The sequence below is a fragment of the Salvelinus sp. IW2-2015 genome, unplaced genomic scaffold (assembly GCF_002910315.2).
Source record: "Salvelinus sp. IW2-2015 unplaced genomic scaffold, ASM291031v2 Un_scaffold7505, whole genome shotgun sequence".
In the NCBI taxonomy this organism is placed as follows: domain Eukaryota; kingdom Metazoa; phylum Chordata; class Actinopteri; order Salmoniformes; family Salmonidae; genus Salvelinus; species Salvelinus sp. IW2-2015.
Window position 1 is genome coordinate 1 of NW_019948765.1, and position 9,694 is coordinate 9,694.

The window sequence follows — 9,694 nt, forward strand, 5'->3', positions numbered from 1 at the left end:
GAGGCTGAGGAAGATGAGTTGAGGAGGTATGAGGCTGAGGAAGATGAGAAGGGGAGGTATGAGGCCAAGGAAGATGAGATGAGGAGGTATGAGGCTGAGGAACATGAGATGAGGAAGTACGAGGCTGAGGAAGATGAGATGAGGAGGTATGAGGCTGAGGAAGATCAGATGAGAAGGTATGAGGAGGCATCAGGCTGTGAAATAGGCCTCTCAGAATACAGAATACTATTAATGGATAGAGCTGTCTGATAAATGAGACTGCAGTTTCATGGGGAACATAAAGAAACAAAGGAACAGCAATCAGGATCCCTGTGGAATCAGTCTAAAAGGGGAGAAAGCAGCCGACAGTCATTTGCCTTGCAAACTCCCAACTCTTCTCCAGATTTTACAGTCAGCTGCGTCAGAGACGGCTTGGCTCCACATGCTAAGCAGGAAATCCAGATAACTCTCAGAGATRGAATACTGTTTCATATTGAAGCTACTGTATATTTTGAAATTCAACATTTCACATGTTTTGAGTCACAGTGACAAACATGAATTGAGCATTATTTCTGTATTTATTTGTTGTTATCACATAACCTGTATGTAGATATCAATGTGTGTACACAATCACACAGCCCATGCACAATTATAAAAGACATCYTGTACATATACAGAAAACAATCCTGCAGAGCAATTGTTTTTTTTTACCTATTTCAAACAAGATTCTCCACAGCATCTGTGAGAATCAATGGATGGTAATTGTGTATTGATGGATTTTGTAAATGTCCCTCCCCCCTCCCTAAAAAAAAATGATGTTGTGTTTATTATGATGTGGGTTCTTCTTATGATGTAAAAGGATAAGTTAAAGTTGCTTATTTGTCATTGAAACCGTCATTAATGTAAAAGTCATACGTAGTGCATTCTCTGTAACAGGTCGAAGACATTGTGTGAAGATTCTAAAGGACTGTTTCATTTGGTTCTGAACATTGGGTTTTACAGATAATATAGTTTACTGTACAAAACAGTGACTTAAAATGTGTGTTATATGTTTTCTCATTTATTTATTTTTTAGAGAGACCATTAAACTGCCAAGAGGAGATAACAGTGTGAACTCTGCTGGTTTGTCCTCCTGTAAAATGCCCATGATTGTTAATTGGTCGTGATTGATTTAATCGGTGGTCAGAGGGTGTAATTGGCATGATTGATTTATCGGGTTTGGTCATTAATGGTTAATTGTCATGATTGATTATCGCGTTGGTCATTGATTGGGTAATTGCGCATGTATGATATTATCGGGTTCGTCATGATTGATTATTGGTCATGAGGGTGATTTTTTTCCCCCCTCATTGGTTAATAATTGCATATGATCTAAATAATTACTAATGATTGATTCATTGTAACTGATTGATAATTGGTCACGCATTAACAGATCTGATTTGTCACGATTAAAGCCGTCTGATTGGATACAAGGGAAGCGTTACATTCTCTTCTCCCTCATTGTTTGGGTCTGATCATTTTAAGATTGCTGCTGTCGCCTGTTTTCTGCTAGCTGTATAAGATCAACAAGGGGATGGACATTTGCCTAGCTAGCAACTCTAATGTGCATAAATCTAGAAAGCTATCAATGTGCATATACGATAAGCATAATTCAACTAATATCTAGGAAACTAATCATCAGAACTCAATGTGAATATCTAGCAAGCTATCTAATGTGCAAATATCCTAACAAGCTATCAATGTGCATAATATATAGCAAGCTATCAATGTGCATTAATATCTAGCAAGCTATATAATTGTGCCTAATATAGCAGCTATCAATGTGCACAATCTACAGCTGCCATTGCATAAATATCTAACAAGCTATCAATGTGCATAATATAGTAGCAAGCTATCAATGTGCGTAATATCTAACAACCTATCAATGTGCATATAATCTAGAAAGCTATCAATGTGCATAATATCTAGCAAGCTACAATGTGCCTAATATAAGCAAGCTATCAATGTGCATAATATCTAGCAAGCTACACAATGTGCATGATTATTAATAAGTCTATCCATGTGCATAATATCTAAAAAGTATCAATGTGCATTATAGATCTATGCAAGCTATCAATGTGCATAATATTCTAACAAGCTATCAATGTGCGATAATATCTAACAAGCATCATGTGCATAATTATAGCAGAGTGCTATAATGTCGCAATTAATCTAAACAATAGCTACAATGTGCATAATATCTAAGAAAGCTATCAATGTGCATAATATCTAGCAAGCTTATCAATGTGCCTAATTATATAGCAGCTATCATGTGCATAATATCTAGCAGCTATCAATGTGCATAAATATCTAAATAAGCTATCCATTGTCAATAATAATTCTAAACAAGCTATCAATGTGCATAATATCTAGCAAGCTATAAAATAGTGCATAATATCTAACAAGCTATCAACGTGCATAATATCTAACAAGTATCAAGTTGTCATAAATTTATAGCAAGCTATCAATGTGCGTAATATCTAACAAGCTATCAATGGTGCATAATATCTAGAAAAGCTATCAATGTGCATAATATCTAGCAAGCTATCAATGTGCCTAATATATAGCAAGCTATCAATGTGCATAATATCTAGCAAGCTATCAATGTGCAATATATCTAATAAGCTATCCATGTGCATAATATCTAACAACTAATCAATGTGTGCATAATATCTAACAAGCTACTCAATGTGCATAATATCTAACAAGCTACCCAAATGTGCATAATATCTAGAAAGCATAATGTGCATAATACTAGAAAGCTAATCATGTGCATAATATCTAGCAAGCTATCAATGTGCCTAATATATAGCAAGTTATCAATGTGCATAATATTATAGCAAGCTATCAATGTGCATAATATTCTAGCAAGCTATATATGTGCCTAAATATAGCAGCTATCAATTCGGCATAATATCTAACAAGCTGTCCATTGTGCATAATATCCTAACAAGCTATCAATGTGCATAATATCTAGACAAGCTATCAATGTGCAAATATCTATACAAGTATCAATGCATAATATCTAACAAGCTATCAATGTGCATAATTATATAGCAAGCTATCAATGTGCAATAATATCTAGCAAGCTATCAATTGTGCAATAATTCTAACAAGCGGCAAGGGTAGGGAATAAATATCAACCTCCGATGTTCATTTAACTGAGTGACAGCAAACGTTTATGTTGTACGTAGACCTTGATGAAAAGGTATGTGTTCAACTAGGCAAATGACAAAGCCAAAACAAACCTTACAAAGCAAAGACCTCATCTGCAAGTTGAGGACACAGACACAAAGCCCATGAGGACACAGACACAAAGCCAAGTTGAGGACACAGACACAAAGCCCAAGTTGAGGACACAGACACAAAGCCCAAGTTGAGGACACAGTCACAAGCCCATGAGGACACAAACACAAAGCCCAAGTTGAGGACAAGTCACAAAGCCAAGTTAGACACAGACACAAAGCCCCAAGTTGAGGACACAGACACAAAGCCCAAGTTGAGGACACAGACACAAAGCCAAAGTTAGGAACAGACACAAAGAACCAATTGAAGGACACAGCACAAAGCCCAGTTGAGGACACGAACAAAGCCCAAGTTGAGGACACAGACACGAAGCCCAAGTTGAGGACACAGACACAAAGCCCAAGTTGAGGAACAACGCACAAAGCCCAAGTTGAGGACACAGACACAAAGCCCAAGTTGAGACACAGACACAAAGCCCAAGTTGAGGACACAGACACAAACCAGTTGAGACACAACAAAAGCCCAAGTTGAGGACACAGACACAAAGCCCAAGTTGAGGACACAGACACAAAGCCCAAGTTAGGACACAGCACAAGCCAAGTGAGGACACAGACAAAGCCCAAGTTGAGGACACGACACAAAGCCCAAGTTGAGGACACAGACACAAAGCCCAAGTTGAGGACACAGACAACAAAGCCCAAGTAGGACACAGTCCACAAAGCCAAGTTGAGACACAGACACAAAGCCCAAGTTGAGGACACAGCACAAAGCCCAAGTTGAGGAACAGACACAAACCCAAGTTGAGGACACAGACACAAAGCTCAAGTTGAGACACAGTCACAAGAGCCGAAGTGAGGACACAGACACAAAGCCCAAGTTGAGGACACAGACCCAAAGCCCAAGTTGAGGACAGACAGACACAAGCCAAAGCACAACAGACACGCCCTCGCCCGCTGCTCCTAATCTACAGTTGTTTGGTCTTAAACATGCAGGGAGATTGGTGTTTTGATAACATCTACTTAGGCAAATCCGATCCGACTTTCAAGTGTCAATTTATGGATCGATTAGGAATAACGAGTATGGTAGGTCAGCACACCCTCTAATGATGTGCTCACCAATTATATGATTACTGTCGTTTGTGTCCTGTCCTTGGTGAAAGCCTTATGTTAGTAAAACTCCACAAAAAACCTTTGGGATGAATTGTTAGGTTTTTGTAATGTTCATTTTACCTTTATATTTACTAGGCAAGTCAGTAAAGAACAAATTCTTCCTTTCAATGACAGCCTAGGAACAGTGGGGTTAACCTGCCTTGTTCAGGGGCAGAACGACAAGATTTGTACCTTTTCAGGTCTGGGATTGATCTTGCAACCTTTTGGTGACTAGTCCAACGCTCTAACCACTAGGCTAACTGCCGCATTGCCCTACGTACATAAACATGGAACACTGTCACTTTAGTAATTATCATGCTGTTTTACCCATTTCATATGTATAATACTGTATCTAGTCAAGTCCATCCTATTCAACTATTGCTGTACATATAGTATTCTATCCAAGTATTTTCAGATATACTACATATTCTATCCACATACTGTCCATAATGTCATATACATCCATACATATACTGAGCATTGATAATATACTATATATATTATATATATATATATATATATATATATATATATATATATATATATATTATATAAATAATATAATATATATAATATTACCCGGACTCTGAAATTGCTTGTACTAATATTTATCTATTTCTTAATTCCATTCTTTTACTTTAGATTTGTGTGTATTGTTGTGAATTGTTAGATATTACTGCACTGTTGGAGCTGGGAACACAAGCATTTCTACACCCGCAATAACATTCTGCTAAATAAGTGTATCCGACCAATAGGATTTGATTTGATTTATCCTGTCAGTGAATGTGAGAGGAGTTAAAGTCGACAGTAAAGGAGATTAGGAACCAGCCGTCATCTTTGTCTCGCGAAAGGATCTTCAAAGTCATTTTCTTGTGCCAATCGTGACCTATGTTCCTCGTCTCCAGGTGTTTGACCAGTTTGTCAAAGTGAGGATGAAGGAAGAACACAAGGAGAAGCAGAGCAAACTGCTGCAAGCAAAAGACCAGTATAGAAAACTTCTAGAAGAGTCAAAATCACACCAGGTAAAACCTGAAGCTAACTGTGTCATAGAAATGCAAGTACAGAGGGGATTTAACTATTCAACTCAGCTTCATAATACTACTATAATACTAAATAGCTTCATATAAAAGTTTGGACCCACCTACTCGTTGGTTTTTCTTTATTTTTTACTATTTTCTACATTGTGGAATAATAGTGAAAACATCACAGCTATGAAAACACACATATGGAATCATGTACACATGTAGTAACCAAATCAAAATATATTTTATATTTTAAATTCTTCAATGGAGACACCCTTTGACTTGATGACAGCTTTGCACACTCTTGGCATTCTCTCAACCAGCTTCACCTGGAATGCTTTTCCAACCGTCTTGAAGAGTTCCCCACATATGTGAGCACATGTTGGCTGCTATTCATTCACTCTGCGGTCCAACTCATCCCAAACCATCTCAATTGGTTTGAGGTGGGTGATTGTGAAGGCCAGGTCATCTGATGCAGCACTCCATTACTCTCCTTCTTGGTCAAATAGCCTTACACAGTCTGGAGGTGTGTTGGGCATTATCCTGTTGAAAAACAAATGATAGTCCCACTAAGCGCAACTAGATGGGATGGCAATATTCTGCAGAATGTTGTGGTAGCCATGCTGGTTATGTTGTTCCTTGAATTCTAAATAAATCCTGAGCGTGTCACCAGCAAAGCACCCCCACACCATCACACCTCCTCTTCCATTCTTTATGGTGGGAACCACACTCTGCGTCTCACAAAGACACGGTGAACAGATTTCCACCGGTCTAATGCTTTGTCAAGAGTGTACAGAGATGTCATCAGGCAAAGCACTTTGAAGAATCTCAAAATATAAAATAATTTTTGATTTATTTAACACTTTTTTGGGTTACTACATGCTTCCATATGTATACTTACATGTATAAATTACCTCTAACCTGTACACCCGCCACTGACTCAGTACGGTACCCCCGTATATAGACCTCGTTTGTTGACTTACATTCCTCGCATCCCACCCTCCCTCCCCCTCCCTCCCTCCACACTTTCTCTAGGATGATCTCTTCCTTTCTCTATTGCCAGGTCAACTTTCAAAGAGTTTTCTGAAAAGTACGGCCGCGACCAGCGCTTCAAGCAAGTGCTGAAGAAGAAAGACCAAGAGCACTTCTTCAACCAGTCATCAATGCGCTAAAAAAGAGGATAAAGAGAACCGCATGAGGCTGAGGAAGATGAGATGAGAAAGATGGGCTGAGGAGATGAGATGAGGAAGTATGAGGCTGAGGAGATGAGATGAGGAGTGTGAGGCTAGAAGATGAGAATGAGGAGTATGAGCGAGGAAGATGAGATGAGATATGAGGCTGAGGAGATGAGCATGAGAAGTGTGAGGCTGAGGAGGTGAGATGAGGAAGTATGAGGCTGAGGAGGATGATGATGAGGAACATGAGGCTGAGAAGGTATGAGGCTAGAGGAAGATGATATGAGAAGCATGAGGCTGAGGAAGATGAGATGAGGAAGCATGAGGCTGAGGAAGATGATTGAGAGTATGAGGCTGAGGAAGAGAGATGAGGAGGTAAGTAATGAGGCTGAGGAAATGGCATGAGGAAGTATGAGGCTGAGGAGATGAGATGAGAAGTACAGTATGAGGCTGAGGAACATGGCATGATGAGAGAAGTATGAGGTGAGGAAGATAGATGAGGAAGCATGAGGCTGAGGAAGATGAGTGAGAAGTATTGAGGCTGAGGAAGATGAGATGAGGAAGCATGATGTGAGGAACATAGATGAGGAGGTACAAATGAGGCTGAGGAAGATGAGATGAGAAGCAGAGGCTGAGGAAGATGAGTTGAGGAGTGTACAATATGAGGCTGAGGAAACATGAATGAGGAAGCATGAGGCAGAGGAGGATGAGAAGAAGGGTATGAGGCTGAGGAAATGAGGAGGTATGAGGCTGAGGAACATGAGATGAGGAAGTACGAGGCTGCGAGGAAGATGAGTTAGGAGGTATGAGGCTGAGGAACATGCAATGAGGAAGTATGAGGCTGAGGAAGATGAGATGAGGAAGTAGGCTGAGAAGATGAGTTGAGGAGGTACAATATGAGGCTAGAACATGGAATGAGGAAGCATGAGGCTGAGAAGGATAAGAAGAGAGGTATGAGGCTGAGGGAAATTAGGAGGTATGAGCTGAGAACATGAGATGAGGAAAACGAGGCTGAGGAAGATGAGTTGAGAGGTATGAGGCTGAGAAGATGAAGGGGAGGTATGAGCAAGGAAGAGAGATGAGGAGGTATGAGGCTGAGGAACATGAGATGAGGAAGCACGAGGCTGAGGAAGATGAGATGAGGAGGTATGAGGCTGAGGAAGATCAGATGAGAAGGTATGAGGAGGCATCAGGCTGTGAAATAGGCCTCTCAGAATACAGAATACTATTATGGATAGAGCTGTCTGATAAATGAGACTGCAGTTTCATGGGGAACATAAGAAACAAAGGAACAGCAATCAGGATCCCTGTGGAATCAGTCTAAAAGGGGAGAAAGCAGCCGACAGTCATTTGCCTTGCAAACTCCCAACTCTTCTCCAGATTTTACAGTCAGCTGCGTCAGAGACGGCTTGGCTCCACATGCTAAGCAGGAAATCCAGATAACTCTCAGAGATCGAATACTGTTTCATATTGAAGCTACTGTATATTTGAAATTCAACATTTCACATGTTTTGAGTCACAGTGACAAACATGAATTGAGCATATTTCTGTATTTATTTGTTGTTATCACATAACCTGTATGTAGATATCAATGTGTGTACACAATCACACAGCCCATGCACAATTATAAAAGACATCATGTACATATACAGAAAACAATCCTGCAGAGCAATTGGTATTTTTTACCATATTTTAAACAAGATTCTCCACAGCATCTGTGAGAATCAATGGATGGTAATTGTGTATTGATGGATTTTGTAAATGTCCCCCCCCCCCCCAAAAAAAAATGATGTTGTGTTTATTATGATGTGGGTTCTTCTTATGATGTAAAAGGATAAGTTAAAGTTGCTTATTTGTCATTGAAACCGTCATTAATGTAAAAGTCATACGTAGTGCATTCTCTGTAACAGGTCGAAGACGTTGTGTGAAGATTCTAAAGGACTGTTTCATTTGGTTCTGAACATTGGGTTTTACAGATAATATAGTTTACTGTACAAAACAGTGACTTAAAATGTGTGTTATATGTTTTCTCATTTATTTATTTTTTTCAATTAAACATGCAATGTTTGTGGATTGTGAGTTTGATTAATCAAAACCCTTCTAAAATGGACCTTTTCAGTCAGGTTGGTTCTTCTCAATGACACAATAGCTTTCAAAATTAGATGGAGAACAAAGAAGGATCTTTTGGAGCCATCCCTCCCATATCATCTTCATAACCACAATACGATTGACCAATGACATATCATCATAGGATTGACCGAGAAGTGTATCTCCTAGCCCTGTTTATACCTGGTACTAACATGTGGTTGTCATTATCCCATCGAGATGATCCAATCACTATCTGATCAAAGATTTATCACGTCTATGCTTGCCATTAAAATGCATATGTTATGGTCAAAAGTAGTGCGTTATAGTGTGTATAGTGAATAGTGTGCCATTATGGACGCAGCCAGACGTTGGTTAGCCTAACGGTGCTGTTAAATTAAGGAATACAATTAGTGCCATATCACTGAGCATAATAATAATGAAATCTCTTTGTCTATAAAGAGACAGGACCTTATTTATCTCTCGCTGAAACAGAGTGCAGGGTGACCTTTGGTCTGCAAAATGTTTTCCATTATGGCGTACATTTTAGGACAACCTCAGCCTCACCCCTTCTTGAGTAGGGATGAGGCTTGATGAGTTGTCCTAAAATGTTCCCCTTATGCATGAGCATCCTTTAGACCAATACAAGATGGTGCCGGCAGACACGGTCACCCTGTTTCTAGCTCCTGGCACACTTTGCAGTGTTTTTTGGTGTGTGTATTTCTTACATTATTTACTCAGATGTTTGTGTATTATTTCCTACAGCCTAAAATAACTTTTGAATATAGATTGGCGATCAGTCACCAGAATTTCAACCAGAAATGTGACTTCCCTGAACTGGATCGTATTTTTGAACTTCCCAAGGCAGCACTATTTATCCCGGGGTCTGCACCAAAAGCTGATGCTGGAGAAGAGGAAGAAAAAGTTGGGGCCTTAGTCGGACTCTGGCGGCGTTCATACCATCCACCGCTTCCGAGTATACTACTCGCTAACATTCAGT

At 39.5% G+C, this 9,694-nt stretch overlaps 1 long non-coding RNA gene across 1 annotated transcript; it reads left to right on the forward strand.

Moving 5' to 3' along the window:
• Positions 1-6: 6 nt before the first annotated feature.
• Positions 7-8,719, forward strand: LOC139027110 (uncharacterized). The gene is made up of 4 exons (XR_011479150.1): positions 7-176; positions 7,352-7,381; positions 7,413-7,472; positions 7,696-8,719. It is a non-coding gene; the product is annotated as an uncharacterized lncRNA (long non-coding RNA).
• The last annotated feature ends 975 nt before the right edge of the window (positions 8,720-9,694 follow it).